Below are 16,868 nucleotides of genomic sequence, written 5' to 3' on the forward strand. Positions count from 1 at the left end.
ATGGGTAGAACTGATACCCTGCTGCAGGTGCAGACTTTAATAAACAGGAACTTGTCTTTCCTCTAATCACTTCTCTCCCTTATCATGCTTTTGGATTATCTCAATTCACATTAAGTATCACTTGTGCATAAAGCATATACAGTGTACTATATTTATTTAGGTATACATGTGACTAGATCTTCTATGAATAAAACCCAAAATGCATTCACATGAGAAAATGGAGTGGTTTAATTTAAATATTTTAGGAGTGCTAGAATACTAATAAACATCTGGAAGAACAGATAAAACTAGATAAATGTTTAGCCTTGTTATGAGTAACACACTAGCATACGATTAGGTTTATAATGGTTGTAATTTAACAAAACTGTTGTATGAAATATTTTGTTTAGCATTCATTAAAAACTGTTAATGCACTTGTGTTTTTCATGGACTAAATTTTTTGCAGCAGACGCACGTTATTAGTATAATACAAATATGCTAAAAAGCAAACAGTTTGGTGTTAAAATGTTTTAAGTAGGATTGTGAAAAGAAATTTTACACCAATCTTTATTTTTTTTCATTTTTACAGGGAAATTTTTACCACAAATTCCATATTTTAATGATATTATACCAACTCTATTTTTTAAACTCATTTTGTCACTGTTTTGTAACAGAAACACTGTAAATATTATAGATGTGGTAAACTATTATACTTGTTTTCTTATAAATGAAATGATCTGTGCCAACACTGACAAAATGAATTAATGTGTTACTAAGGCAACAGCCACATTACATGCTTTCTCTTTCACAGTAGGCAGCAGAGCATATGGTTTTCTCTTAATGGAACGCTAGCTTCTCATTAACATACCAGTAGCAGTGTCAGAACTTACAAACCAGCATAACAGGGAGATGGAAAAACTTATAAATTAGACCCTTTCAGTACTATTGAGAAGGAAATGACTGATGTTCTAAGGTACAATATTTAGCTAATACTGTGCCCTTTTCTGCACCTTCTTTCCACAAAAAGAAACTTTTTTCTTATAATAAATATAAATATAAATATTGAAGTGCAAGTAATTTTTACCCTGCTTCTAAGAGTGATTGGCACCCTGATTTTGATAACTCTTCTTAAAAATAATATTTCATTGCCTTTTTGCTCACAGTATGTTTCAAACAGCTGTATTTTCACCATTCCGTTTCAATACAGAGAAGTAGTTGAAATACAAAACTAATTTTCTTATCTTCCTAAAAGAGGAAATCCGTAAGGTAAACACAAAACGAACATGTGAAGGAAACCCTTTATTTTCTGAAGGCTGAGGCCGACCACGCCAATAGCGGAAGTGGAGCCGCCAAGAGGTCATGATTGGTAGTGAAGGGAAGAGAGGAATTTTATTTAATCCCCATTTCAGCGCGTGTGGTTTAAATCATATTTAGCCATCTCATAATAATCACCGTGATTTAAATTGATCATCCAATTTTTTTATTTATTTTTTAAGCTCCTTCTCATTGAGAATTCAGCTGTATTTGAGGAAAGAACGTATCAATATCATGTCCTAAAAGACACATTTTAAAAGTTAAACCTATATGTACGACATAGAAATTATACTTACATATGGATAACAAAACTTCACATTCCATAAATTTCATAAACTGAAGTAGTTTTATCATCTACATTTTTAATTTTTTTATTTTTTATTTTTATTTATTTATTTATTTATTTTGAGATGGAGTCCCGCTCTGTCGTCCAGGCTAGAGTGCAGTGACGCGATCTCGGCTCACTGCAACCTCCGCCTCCTGGGTTCAAGCAATTCTCTGCCTCAGCCTCCCGAGTAGCTGGAATTACAGGTGCTTGGCACCACTCTTGGCTAATTTTTGTATTTTTTTAGTACAGATAGGGTTTCACCATCTTGGCCAGGCTGGTCTTGAACACCTGACCTCATGATCCACGCGTCCTGGTCTCCTAAAGTGCTGGGATTACAAGAGAGAGCCACCGCACGCAGCCTATATTTTTACATTTTTATAGCATTTACTTATAATTAAATAATTGAGTGCTACAATAGTGAAATATAAGGTTCTGAAAAAGTTGACCTATGTTTCAGGGTTATTGGATAGTAATTGCCAGAAAGGAAACAGATGTATTAATCCTCTGATAGCCAAAAACCTGAGGAGATAACAAAGTGAATTGGTGGTTCTTTCCAAACACTTTAATGTCTACACTAGTTCAATTCACTGAATGAAAAATTTTACTTCTAAGAGTCTAGTCATTTATAATACTATGCTCTTTCTGTAAACATGTTTGTAGCTGTATCTTTCAGAGCTGCAGATAACGATGAATGACAAGAATAACTTTTAAAAGAATGTCAGGAATATATCAATAATACAAATATTATTTGACTCAACCATAAAAACATAAACAAACTTTCTAATCATTATTATCCTGCATAAGTAATGCAATAATATACGTAGCATTCTAAAAACTTATTTTCTCTTTGAAGGAGTTCAAAATTTAGCTGAATTGTGAGGATTATTCAATGTGAGCATATCTGTGACTTAGCTCATTTTTTGTGAACACCTGAAGACACAGAACCAGGAATCAATAATGTGTAGAAAGGTATCCAGGTAACATTCCCAGGGGTATCATCAGCCTGATCTCCTAGGAGTTGAACCCCAGTGTTTAAAATTTTGGAACTTACTTATTTTCCTTTCACAAAGACAAAATTATTAATTCTGTTCACAGAAAGTTCTTTCCTTTTCCCTTCCACCATAAAACGTCACAGTATGTTTATTTCATAAATCGTTCTCTTTTTCCCCTTGCCTCAAACTTTGCCATTATCTCTAACACCCTTTTGGAAACTAACTTAAAAACTATTATTGATTCAGGTCCAATGCAAACTATTCACTTAAGGGTATTTCCACACTTTCTGAGTAGCAAGCAGCCGGATAACCATGGCCCATGCTGCAGATTTAATTTGAGTATCAACAGATCCAGATTCGGTAAGCATTTTTTTTTCTTCTTACCAGACTCCGAGAGAGCCACAGGGAGTAACTGGCTGCTTGGCATATCCCTTTCCTCCATTTTGGTAGTTTCTCTATAACCCTAACAAAGGTGTGTGAAAAGTCACTGCCTCTCAGTGTGTGTTTCAACACCACTGAATCAGGAACATCTCTGCATACAGGTGTTAAAAGAAGCTTCCATCTCATGTCTAGCGTTAAAACTTAAACCGATGGTTGTTATTCAGCGGAAGACAGTATCAGTGTAAAGTGCCACTGATCTGGTCACTATCTCTGGGAGGCTGCCAGAGCTTCTGCATTGGCTTCAGGGTGTCGTCTGTGAAGGAAACCAATTAAGATCACAAGATAGTGGCTGGTAATAATAAACTTCTAATGATGTTCCTGACTGAAAAGAGGTAATTAAAATGTGTATATGGATGACCCCAGCTTCTGTCAGTTCAGTGTAGCTGTTATGCTGACAACGTCCATGTTTTGTTTAGGAAGAGGAGTTAGTGTTGTCTAAAAACAATGAAATAAGCAATTTAATAATATAGAAAGAATTGCTTTGGAAACGCACACTAGTTTCAATTTTGTCACATCCCTGATAGCATTTAGCTGACTGCTGTCTCTTGACTGGTCGATATTTTTTTGTTTTGGTTCCTGGCTGTAACTTCTCCTTCCTCCATCTCTATCCTCCTGTTCCCCGGCTCTACACTCCCACCTTCAATCCCCAACCCCAATATGGGCTTTTTGGTTGTTACATTTCAGTAGGAGTCATTCTTATCTTCTGCAGGTGCTTCTTGAAATCAAAGAGTTGTTTTGAAAAGAAAGACAATTAATTAGATCGCAAAGGAAGCCAGTCCTCTTATCACCCGATCTGGTCATGGACATAGTGCTTCACACTTTTTCCATTCCCTAACCCCACAGCTCAAATCTTTCCTGTACACCTGCTCTACTCAGCTCATCAATTTTCTGTGAGCCAGTTAAGTTCCTTTAAGCCTATCCACTGAGAGGTGGTGATAGTTCTCCAAGAAAAAGAGTGAAAAAGAGAAACAGAATGCTCCTCCAGGCCTTTATCTTGATCACACTGTTTGTTTTCACATTGATGTCTGTAATGAAACAAAGAGGATTTAATCGTGTTAAACAAAAGCCTGTTGGTACCCAGAGGAAACTCATTTAACTCTACTTCAAGTCTTGGAGTTTCAGGTTTCTTGTCTTCCCCTCTGCCGATCCACCAGGCTGAGTTTCTTACCTGGGGCTTAAAATTGTGAGGTGTGAAACTCTTCTTTTGTTTTGACAGGTGCTCTTTGCTAAACATCAGCCTAGCCTTGATGGTGATAATACACAGATGGGGGAAAATAACTTCAGAGAAGCAAATGACTGTACTTACCCAACTTTTACCTTTAATAGGTTTTGTTAGCTTCTCTCTTTGGAGTTATTTAGTATAAAGTGGAAAAACAAATTGGGCTGATGGGAAGTGAGTGTGAAAAGATAGTAGTTAAAGAGAAGACCGAGGAACAATCTCCATTGTGGTACCCCAAGAAGGAAAGAAAGGTGAATGGGTTTGAGCTGCTCCTTCTTCATCAAGGAATTAGTTGGCAGGGCCCGCATCATTAAGTCTTTTTTTCTAATGGTTTAATAGATTTGGGGGGTACAAGTGCAGTTACGTGGATATGGGACATAGTGGTGAGGCTGGGGCTTTTAGTGTAACCATCACCTGAATTGTGCACATTGTACCTTTTAAGTAATTATTCTTTCACATCCCCGTTACTCTTCCTTGTTTTCAGTATCTATCATTCCACTCTCTATGACAATGTGTATGCATTATTTAACTCCCACTTATAAGTGAGAACATGTAGTATTTGACATTCTGTTTCTGGGTTTTTTCACTTAAGATAATGGCCTCCAGGTTAATCCATGTTGCTTCAAAAGACACAATTTCATTCTTTTTTATGGCTGAGTAGTATTCCATGGCATTATTACATCTTTCTAGAGGAAGAACAGACTCTCAAATGGCACTCATAACTTGACATTTGACCAAGGAGTCTTCAGACATGATTCTAACTTTAGAATGCCAGAGTAGTCATCAAGAGAGTGGGAGACTCCAAACTGATAGAACTTCTCTCTTATCCCCAGAAAAGGGTCTCTTTGGATAGAGAGAGAAGTCTTGAGGCCCCTCTCATTGGCTTGAAACCATCCTGATGTGTTCCTCTGCTGACTGCTCCTTTGCGGTGTTTCCAAAACAGCCTTCCTGCATTTATTGAAAGCACTGGTGTCCTTTATTCAATCTCTACCTGCTGTTACCTTTCTCTCTGTGCCTCCTAACCTTGACATCATTCTGGTGAGGAGTGGGAACTCCTTTCTGCAGACACTGATAATCAGTTATGCTGACCAGGCACTCTGAAATAAGGACAGCTGACTCACATTTTCAGGTGGTGTAAAATGGTGGTAGTTTTGAGCTTTGTCATCAGCCCAAAAGGTTCCATTGTGCCAAAATTAAGGAAAGAAAAATACCTTCTCTTTTTGCTTCATAAAAGCCCAGTCTTTCTTCATCTTTGTTCAGACAGTGGTAATAAGAGTAGGGTATCAACTTCTCCCAGAAAAAAAATCTTAGTGCTTACAAAAATTTCCCAGATAATTATTAGAGAGTTGCTATGGATTCGTGGTTGAAGGTGGGCCCAGAGCACCCGAGTGATTTGGAGTAAATTTTGTTTGTGCTGCAGAGTTCTCAGGTTTAAAATGTATGTACAAGAGCAACAAGATCATAGGATTGTTATACACAATTAATTAACGCAGAAAGTGTAGAAGTCTCCTTAAGTCGCACATTGTGCTCAGTACATGTTAACCATCATTGTTTGCAAACTTGATAGTCTTCTCAAGTCTCGCCGTTAATGCACTGAGCTTCATTGCCTTCGTCATGTATTTCATCTACAAAGCACTGGTTTTATTTGTTTCCCGAAGCTTTGGGGAAGTAGCTTCTTTTTTCATTGGGACAGGGCTTTGCCTCCAGTAGCCATTCCATCTTTTCAGCAAGAAAAACACCCTGATTTCTCCCATACACACTCTTATCTCTAAAATAACCGATTGGGCTATTCTTTCTCTTTTCTCATTCAAGATCATAAAGAAGATGAAATTGTATATTTGATTTCAGCCTTTCCTGTAAGAGCAGAAGACTTCATTCTAGAACAGACCTAGAAGGCAGAGAAAACGAACAGGAAGCTGCAGTTTCCTTTTGCATCGTTATGATCTTCACAACTTGGCACATCTTAGTGTCTGCTCTGGGAATCAGCGTCCTCAATCCTCCTTGTCTTTCTTCTTTCTCTGTAGCTAGTATACCACGAATGTAGATTGCTCGTGAATGTTGCCTTTTGCTGCTGCCTCATATCTGGAGTTTCCATCTTAGAACAAAGGCTCATCTTGGATCCTGGGTCGTTTTTGTTGTTGTTGTTGTTGTTTTGTTCGTTTGTTTGTTTGAGACGGAGTCTCAGAGTGTCGCCTGGGCTGGAGTGCAATGGCGCGATCTCGGCTTACTGCAAGCTCCACCTCCCGGCTTCAAGGGATTCTCCTGCCTCAGTCTCCGAGTAACTGGGATTACTACTGTAGCACAGGGGCTACAGGTGCGTGCCACCACGCCCAGCTAATTTTCTTTCTTTCCTTCCTTCCTTTCTTTCTTTTCTTTTCTTTTCTTTTCTTTTTTTTGTAGTAGAGACGGTGTTTCACCGTGTTAGCCAGGATGGTCTGGATCTCCTGACCTGGTGATCTGCCCGCCTCGGCCTCCCAAAGTGCTGGGATTACAGGCGTGAGTCACTGCGCCCGGCCGACCCTGGGTAGTTTTTATACCAAAGTTCAGTTCATTTCTTACAGTTTCCTGAAAGTTAATTATAGCTGGCATCTTTTTAGAAGGTGACAATTATTTGTTAGAAGAGTGAAGTAGATGAGAAGGCTTAATTTTAAAAAGGGCTAATAACTTTGGTCATTACTCCTCAGATAAAAGAAAATAATAGGAAAATTGGTCGGGCGCGGTGGCTCATGCCTATAACCCCAGCACTTTGGGAGGCCTAGGCAGGCGGATCACCTGAGGTCAGTTCAACACCAGCCTAGCCAACATGGCGAAACCCTGTCTCTACTAAAAGTACACACACAAAAATAATTAGCCGGGCATGGTAGTGGGTGCCTGTAGTCCCAGCTACTCGGGAGGCTGAGGCAGGAGAATGGCGTGAACCCAGGAGGTGGAGCTTGCAGTGAACGGAGAGCCCGCCACTGCACTCCAGCCTGGGCCACAGAGCGAGACGCAGTCTCAAAATTAGTAATAATAATAATAATAAATAACAATAATAGTAGGAAAACTGCAAATCTGGCTGGATGATCTTCCTTCCTTCCTTCCTTCCTTCCTTCCTTCCTTCCTTCCTTCCTTCCTCCCTCCCTCCTTCCTTCCTTCGTTCCTTCTTCTTTCTCTTTCTTTCTTTTCTTTTTTCTTTCTTCTTTTTCTTTCTTTGTCCTTCCTTCCTTCCTTCCTTTCTTCCTTCCTTCCTTCTCTTTCTCTTTCTTTTTATTTATTTATTTATTTCCATTTCTTTCTGAAACAGTCTCATTCTGTCACCCAGGCTGGAGTGCAGTGGCGCGATCTTGGTTCACTGCAACCTCCGCCTCCCAGATTCAAGCGATTCTCCTGCCTCAGCCTCCCAAATAGCTGGGATTATAGGCGCCTGCCACCACGCTCAGCTAACTTTTGTATTTTTAGCAGAGACGGGGTTTCGCCATGTTGGCCAAGCTGGTCTCAAACTCCTGACATAAAGTAATCTACCCGCCTCGGCCTCCCAAAGTGCTGGGATTACAGGCATTAGCCACCGCGCCCTGTCAAATCTGGCTGAATTCTTAAATCAAATGTTGTCATGTGACACCTAACGACAGGGATGTTCTGAGAAGTGCGTCACTGGGTGATTTCATCCTTGTGGGAACATCATAGCGTGTACTCACCCGAATCTAGATGGTGCAGCCTACGACACATCTAGGTTATATGAAATAGCCTATGTTATTGTACCGAATACTGTAGGAAATTGTAATGTAATGGTGTTTTTTTATCTAAACATACCTAAAAATAGAAAAGGTACAGTAAAAACATGATATTATAATCTTATGGAACCATTGTAGTATACGTGGTCAGTAGTTGACCAAGATGTCATTAATTAGATGGCACATAACTGTACCAGGAATTAAGCAAGAGGAGACAAAAGGAAGAAGAAAGAAAAAGTGGTAACCCTGACTTTTTCCAGAACCTTGTAGACCCACTTATTCGTGATCTCGACATAATATCCTATATTTGCTTTAAAAATAACAATAGTCGCCGGGCGCGGTGGCTCAAGCCTGTAATCCCAGCACTTTGGGAGGCCGAGACGGGCGGATCACGAGGTCAGGAGATCGAGACCATCCTGGCTAACAAGTGAAACCCCGTCTCTACTAAAAATACAAAAATTAGCCGGGCGAGGTGGCGGCGCCTGTAGTCCCAGCTACTCGGGAGGCTGAGGCAGGAGAATGGCGGGAACCCGGGAAGGCGGAGCTTGCAGTGAGTGGAGATCGCGCCACTGCACTCCAGTCTGGGCGACAGAGCGAGAGTCCGTCTCAAAAAAAAAAAAAAAAAAAAAAATACACAAATAAATAAATAAAAATAACAATAACAATAGTCACAAGAATAGTGGGGAGGGGGAGAAGAGACGAGGGTGAAATTCAAACACCCATTATCTATTTTGAACAATTCAAATTGAATAGGCGTGAAATTGAAATGGGTATTGTGGCAGTAGTCTTAATGCAAACTTTATGTTTAAGTTCTTCTCAAACTGTTTTTAAAAAATCTCCAGCATTATGTCATCTCTGACAGTTGAAGCATTTAGAAAGAATATTTGTTTCTCTAACATCCTTTTACTGGGGGGTGGTGCTGGAAAATACATGGATCAGCCCATTTTACTCCTTTTAATGTAGTCATGTTGTTCTTTTATAGTGGGATTTTTATGCAGATTTATAGGGGATTTTCTTACAACAGTGATTCAAGCTAACTAGGTATTCACAAAATGAAGACTAATACAGAAAATTCTTTTTCTACTCTTTCTTCCCAAAATAAAAATTATTTGATTTGAAAACAGGAAGTTTTGACTTTGGTTTTCCTCTTTCCTTCCCTGTCTGTCTGGACACAGTGAACTTGACTGGTATTTCAGGGTACAGAGGGCTGTAAGAAGTTTACATATGGCACACAAATTATTTTGTTAGGGTGCCATCTGCTGGTATCAAACAACCAGAGCATATTTTTTTTTCTGAAAAATTAATTATTTTTTCTATTTAAACTAGACTTAGAAATTTGACTTAAATAACTTTTTGTCCTTTCTCATTTAGAATTATAGTATAGACTATTTCCAGATGGTTGTCTGATGCATAATTCTTAAACACTCCAACATGGTAATATAAAATAAGGTATAACTTTATTCTTAATTTAGGAAAATGGAGGCACAAGGCATTGCTTCGACTTACTGGTTCCTGACCTGTTTGGAATCAAGTTTATTTATTTATTTTTTTAGTTTCTATGGCTCTCTTGACTTAAAAAAAATTTTTGTTAAATTTTCCTTACAGAAAAGCAATTTAATTGCTGTGTTTGTGATTACATTGGTTTCAACATGCTTTATTCATCCATTTGCTAAACTTGGTCTCTGTGCCATAGTATAAGGTACATGTACGATTTGTTGATTTTTTTATAAAGCAAGCTTATCAGCATAGCCTTTATCATTTGTGTTTGATATTAATGCTGTTCCCTGGTCTTTTCTCAACCTGCCTCTATAAGAGGTAAGGAAAAGCATAGCTATATGTCCTTGAGCAAGTCAGTTACTTCCCTGTGGCTCAGTTTTCCTTATCTGTAAGTTGCAGATAATAATAGTAATCACTCCATAGAATTAAGAGTTATTCTGAGTGTTAAAGGAAATCACAGGTATAAAGATTTTAGAATAGAATAGTTCCATAACATAACAAAAACACAATAATTGTTAACTGTTTTGTCACAGTTGTTATTTAAGCATGTCAAAGAATATAAACGAGAGAATCATAACTTTACAGTAACTCTTGAGATTCTTAGCCTCTTTCAACTGAGAAATACAAAATGAATGTGTGTGTGTGTTTGTTTATATTTTGCAGTAGAAGAGCACACTATTATTTTCCTTACCTTCCCTCTGTCCCGTTCTATGAGTGCTTAATTGACATGAAATCTCAACTTCCTAAAATTTTGTATAAACCCTTCCATAATCTGACTGTCTACTTCTCGTTCTTTATTTCTCAATATTCTCTTTTTCAAATACTGTGTTTCAGCCATGATGAACTTTCCAGTTGCCTGAGTGAATCATGCTTTCACTCTTCAGGCCGTTGTGCATGCTTTTATTTCTTCTGCCTGAAACACCTCTCCTCTCTCCCTGGCTGCTGTGTCACCTGTCACTGACCTTCTTATCTCTTAGCTTCCATGTTAAGAAGTCTTCATCCGGGCACAGTGGCTCACGCCTGTAATCGCAGCACGCTGGGAGGCCGAAGCAGGCGGATCACCTGAGGTCAGGTGTTCGAGACCAACCTGGCCCACGTGGCAAAACCCTGTCTCTACTAAAAATACAAAAAGTAGCTGCAGGTGGCAGGAGTCTTTAATCCCAGCTACTCAGGAGGCTGAGACACTAGAATCCCTTGAACCTGGGAGGCAGAGGTTGCAGTGAGCCAAGATTGTAACATTGTACTCCAGCCTGGGCAACAAGAGCAAAACTCCTTTTCAGAGGAAAAAAAAAAAAGAAAGAGGTCTTAACATATGGATAACATAATCCCTTTCATGGGCTCCAGTAATATTCAGTACTCCATCTACTCCAGATTGGAAGGAGTAGGGTCTAGCTAATATTATACTCCCAACTTCTAGATCATTATCTACTCAACAATTATAATGTAATAAAAATACAAATGCTTAATAACTAATTCAACAAATACGCGTTGAGTGCAAACTTTCTGCTAGGTACTTTTCTAAGCCCTGAGCAAAACAGACAGAAATTCCTGACTCTATTGAGTTTAATTAACTCTATGTTTTTGCCTCAGTTTTCTGTTTCTGTTTGAGGCCACAGAAGGAAAACCAACATGAGAGAGTGCAACACCCTGGGGCTCACAAGGTGGGGAGCTGTTACTTTCCCTGTCTCTATCGTTACAGGGAAGAAGCAGCAAGGTGTTTGTCTGGGGAAGACTGCTTCGTGGAAGCCCTGGCCTTCATTAAGGGGATTCAGTCGGCATGCAGTGTCGTCTAAGAGCAGGGACCGAGGAAATCAACTCAGACATCTGTTGCTTCTCCCTCCTTCCTTTTCCTGCTGTTTCCCTTAATGGATTGAAGTCAACTGAAGCCAGAGGGCAGGAGGCCCAGCTAAAGTAGTCTACACAGCTCAGCCTCCTGTAGCCCAATATAGGGGTCAGGAGCAGCAGAGTGAATCTGGAAGGAAAAATGGAAAATATTCAGCAACAATCTTGATAAAAACTCTTAAATTATTTTCTTTTAGTTTCTGAATTACTTTGTAAATGAAGAGTATTCGTAGGGCCGGGCGCAGTGGTTCACGCCTATAATCCCAGCACTTTGGGAGGCCGAGGCCGGCGGATTACGAGGTCAGGAGATCAAGACCATCCTGGCTAACATGGTGAAACCCCATCTCTACTAAAAATACAAAAAATTAGCTGGGCATGGTGGCGGGTGCCTGTAGTCCCAGCTACCCGGGAGGCTGAGGCAGGAAAATGGCGTGAACCCAGGAGGTGGAGCTTGCAGTGAGGGGAGATCATGCCACTGCACTCCAGCCTGGGCAACAGAGCAAGACTCCGTCTCAAAAATAATAATAATAATAATAAAGTATTTGTTCAAATAATTGGCGTTGTGTGTGTGTGTCCTGCACCTGCGGGAAATTCGGGCTTATTTTTATAAACCCACGCCTTTTAAACAAATGTTAATGTTCTGTATATTTGAAGGCTTTTTTGTTTTTTTGGTCAAATGAGAGAATTAGGCAATTTAATATGAATGTGTCTATGAAGCTCATTTCGGAACTTTTAAAGGGAAAAAAAGATTTGAAATTCTGTGATCGTGGAAGAACTATTGGTGATGCCAATCATTTCCATCATTTCTGAGCCCCTCCTGGAAGTGCTGCAGATGCAGTCATGGCTCTGTGCTGTAGCTCATGTCCTGAGGAGTAGGCCAGAGGAGAGTTACATAGAAACAGAAAAAGGTTACTGAAGTCCCGCCGGTACCTTTGAAGAGACCAAGATGTCTTTTTAATGGTGGAGGTTCAATCTGAGTGTGTCTGAAACCCAAAAGCACAAAAAGCAAGGACATTGCATTAACCTCTGCACATACCACTCATTTTTCTGTCATCGATTGTATCATTTTCCTTGAAAATCTTATTAGAATTTTGCTTGGCAAGGCTACTATAACATAAGATTTAGGCTTTCACAGGAAGTACTATTTTCAGTCATTTATAACTCAGGTGGATACACTTGCTGGTAGGTAAGCTTATTTTGAGAACAATTTAGTCCCTTCTTTCTGAAACCCCACCTTTACACTTCCCTGTCCCTAGTTTAAATGTTAGTTTTTCTAATAGCTTGATACTTAACACCAGTCACGTTCCACATTGTGGGGGTACCAGCTTAGATGAGTCTTTCCTTCTAGGGGTTAAAATACAAACATACCGAGAACAAACATGATATCTTATAAATTTGGTACTGTACATCTTTCTTAGAATTGTCTGGTTCATTTTTGAAATTAGATTCTCACAATATTCATTGTTGTGAGATTCTGACTCCTTTTAAAAATGAGAAAACAAGGAATGTAAATGAGTTCCCAGAACAAATCAATGTATTCATTGAGGATCTACGGCATGCACCCACTATCTGGCAAAGAAACAATGCTCATCTGAATGGCCATATCTCTTATAGTTCTGACCTACTGTACCTTTGTTTTTTGAAGCTTTTAGATTAAAATGTACTTGAGGACCAAATCCTCACTCTCTACCTTTTTGTCTTTTCTCATTTAGAATCGTAGTATAGACTATTTTCAAATGCCAGCACAGTGCCAGCAAAATGCATGTAGAAAGTCAATAAATACACATAGGACTGATTTTTTTGCAGAGCTATTTAAGGATAACCGGGTCTCCAGAACTATTTTGAAATACTTTGTGATTCTAGCCTTAGCATACTACAATATTGTGTTTTCAACTGCTAACAATGTACAAAGATGTAGGTCAATGGAGTATATTGAAAGTTTTAGAAAACTTGGCCAGGGTTAGAACTCTCCATTTGATTAGATTTCTGGAAAGAGGATTCAAGTATGTTTATCTCAATTGCACAAAGGAACAGGTTTGCATTTCATATTTTAGCTAAAATTTTCCCAAGAAGTCAGACACTTTATTCATCTTTAACAAATAACTGTTTTAAAGGTGACCTTGTGCAAGAGAGTTTGGTCTCTTCACAAACACAATAATCTCCTGATGAAGAATTCAGGGTTGATAATGAATTCCTTTATAGATGTAATTAATGAATAAGAAATCTAATATTCTATAATTAACGGATAAGAATAATGATAGTGGCAGGGGGTAAGTGAGGATGGAGGAGAGGGTGCTGACACATGAAATATTGACACCAAAAGCAGACATTACCAACTCTAGGCAACCCACAGCTTGATGAATGTATCCAGTGGCAGAGATTTCCAAACCAAAACAGAACCTTCCAGGGTTTGCCAGACTGTGAACCTCCACTGCTGGATTCAAACTTCTCCAGGCTGGAAATTGTCTTGTTATTGCTTCTCTAAGACTCCCCAGAGAACAGGGGCTCTCTATAAACTTATTTTTTCCTTTTTTTTTTTTTTTTTTTTTTTTTGCCTACACGGAGCCTCGCTGCGTCGCCCAGGCTGAAGTGCAATGGTGTGATCTCAGCTCACTGCAACTTCCTCCTCCCGGTTTCAAGCAATTCTCCCTGCCTCAGCCTCCCGAGTAGCTGGAATTACAGGTACCCACCACCACACCTGGCTAATTTTTGTATTTTTTAGTAGAGACAGGGTTTCACCATATTCGCCAGGATGGTCTTGAATGATCCACTCACCTCGGCCTGACCTCAAGTGATCCACTCACCTCGGCCTCCCAAAGTGCTGGGATTACAGGCGTGAGCCACGTGCCCGGCCCTAAACTCATCTTTTGCAAAACAAAAAGAAAAGGACAAACACACCCTTTGGTCTTATCTTGGCTGTAGCAAAACATACCAAGCAGAATTAAACTTTCATTTTGTTTATCTTCATACCCTCTGCAGGGAGTAACATGACCTTCATTACACATAACAGGTTTTCTCAAAACACCTAGAAAATGAATGCATGTATCTAGGCCTGTGTGTGTGTGTGTGTGTGTGTGTGTGTGTGTGTGTGTGTGTGTGGTTACAAAGATGAGAAACCCAGTTAAACTAGTTCAGGAAAAAATGCTTATTATAATAATATAATAAGCTCATCAAAATGGAATACAACTAAGTCATATACAACCTGGAACTAGGACAGAAACCTCTTCATGAATTGAAGCAGCTACTTGACCACCTTTCTTGGCTTTTCTTATTTGTTTATCTTTCTCCAACTCTCTTTCCTTCCCTTTCTACATCCTTTCTCTATAATTCTCTCTCCTCTATATTCACCTACTGCTTAAGTTAAACACTATGCTTCCTGAATATATATTATCATTTCCCAAGGTTTGCAAATGTTTTGTCACTGATTTATGCCAAACCTCCTAAAGTATATCCCCAATTCTAATACTGTTGTAGCAGGACACATCTTTTCCAGGTCCCAGAAACCTTCATTTTTCTATTAAAAAAAATAGCCTTGTTTCCAGACCCTGACTCATATCAATCCTTTATAGTGAAAGGTAATGACTCCAGCCCACTCTGGGTTTATACTGTATACACAAATAGAGCAAGGGAATCTCATACATTCCTAAATTATAATACCAAGGCAAGAACATAGTATCTGGAACTGGAAATTCATAACCTTCAAGCTCAGTCTTCTACCCTATTTTTTAGACCACTAAAAGTTGAAGTATTTTCACTATCAAAGGATTAAAACCATGCCAGGCCAAATAGGCACTGTTCTCCCAACTCATCTCTGCTTACCTACCACCTAATGATTGCAGAATGCAAGTGGGATAACAAATTACCTATTCTAGATTAATAATAATAATAATAATAAATCTCCTTCTTTAAATGGATATATAATCAGCTTTCAGGATTTTTCAAATATTGATCAGGTTCCCAAGTAAAGGGTCCTGCCTCATGGAGTGTTCAGAGACAAATAATTGTGGATATTTTCAGTCATCTCTCAAAGACTCCCAATTCTAACCAAGGCTCTTCCATCTCAGGTAACACAGACACCAATCAAGGTAACACACACACACACAAAAGTGATCATGGCAGAGTGTTAATAAAGAAAAGATAATAAAATTGGAGAAGAACTCTCAGGAATCTTGTTTGAGATGAGCCTCATGGAAGAAGGAGACCAATCTGAAGCTACTCTCTCTTTGAATGCACACAGGCTCTCTCATCTCAAAGAATCTTTCTCTCTTTCTATCCTGGCTGTTCTGCTTCCCTCTGAGCCTATGCATCAATTGCACTGGGGATGACAGTGCAAGGATGAATAGGACAATGTCCCTATCCTATGAGCTTAGAGACCAGCAGAGATATTCCTATCAGATATACAAGGACAACTCAGCAACAGTTGCAATGTTACAGAAGATACAGTGTTCTGCAACGATGCAGAAGGTCATGTTCTATAATGTTGCAGAAGATACAGGCGGGAGGGAAGACTAAAATGCAGGAATGTTCATCTCCATATGGGCAGAAGGCAATTTACGTTTTAATGGGTTTCAAGGGAGAGAGAATATTTACAGCAAGCCTTCAAGATAGCCAGGTATGGTACAAGGAACCTAGAGAAGTAGGCAAAATCCAGGCCATGGATGTCCCCATGTGACATCCTAGGGAAAGCTGAGGGGATTCCACAGTCTCATTTGCATCATGGTCATTCCAACAGCAATGTGAGAAATAATTTGTACCTAGGCCTAAATACAGATCATGAATCCTATGGACCTGAATAGCACTGTCCAGAGAGAGACAAGAAAGATGCAAATCCAGGAAACTGGGAGTCAAAGAGAAGATGAAGATAAAGAGGGGGAAGTAGGTTGTGCTTAGTACTGTTGGTGACTGACCACGAAACCGCGGAATTCTGGGTAAGCTTAGCAGGTTGATCTGCTCAGTCTCAATCTTCTGATGGCCCCTCATGTCTGACAAGGGTAAGCGCTGTCCGTATCCTCCCATTTTCAGACCGTGAGCATCTCCTCTATTTTCTGCATCATGTCCGAGTCTCAACAGTCAGAAAAAATTGTGCCTGTACCTCATTCTCAGTTCATCTGCCATTTCTGCACCTCTCTGATCATTTTTATACCCCCTCAAGTCCCCCGACCTGGCTCTCTTTTACACTGTCTACTCTATGAATGGCTTAGTCCTGAATTCTAGCTACAAAGTTTCTTTTTTTTTTTTTTTTTTTTTTTTGAGATGGAGTCTTGCTCTGTCACTCAGGCTTGAGTGCATTGGCACCACCTCTGCTCACTGCAACCTCTGCCTCTCAGGTTCAAGTGATTCTTCTGCCCCAGTCTACTGAGTAGCTGGGACTACAGGCATGTGCCACCAAGCCTGGCTAATTTTTTTTGTATTTTTAGTAGAGACGGGATTCCACCATGTTCACCAGGCTGGTCTCAATCTCCTGACCTCGTGAGTTTCTTATCTTCAGTTGCTTGATGCCCTTAGTTTGCAATAACCATAAGGGAGCACTGTGTGGGGAACCTGTA

General features: G+C 39.5%; 1 long non-coding RNA gene across 2 annotated transcripts in view; it reads left to right on the forward strand.

The window, feature by feature from the left end:
* The window catches only part of LOC141407392 (uncharacterized), a 49,388-nt gene extending 37,547 nt beyond the window's left edge, over window positions 1-11,841 (forward strand). For both annotated transcript variants that reach the window (XR_012416302.1, XR_012416303.1), the window contains exon 2: window positions 11,180-11,841. This is a non-coding gene — a long non-coding RNA (uncharacterized lncRNA). The remainder of the gene's footprint in view (window positions 1-11,179) is intronic.
* Window positions 11,842-16,868: the final 5,027 nt, after the last annotated feature.

This window comes from Macaca fascicularis, chromosome 7, assembly GCF_037993035.2.
Source record: "Macaca fascicularis isolate 582-1 chromosome 7, T2T-MFA8v1.1".
In the NCBI taxonomy this organism is placed as follows: domain Eukaryota; kingdom Metazoa; phylum Chordata; class Mammalia; order Primates; family Cercopithecidae; genus Macaca; species Macaca fascicularis.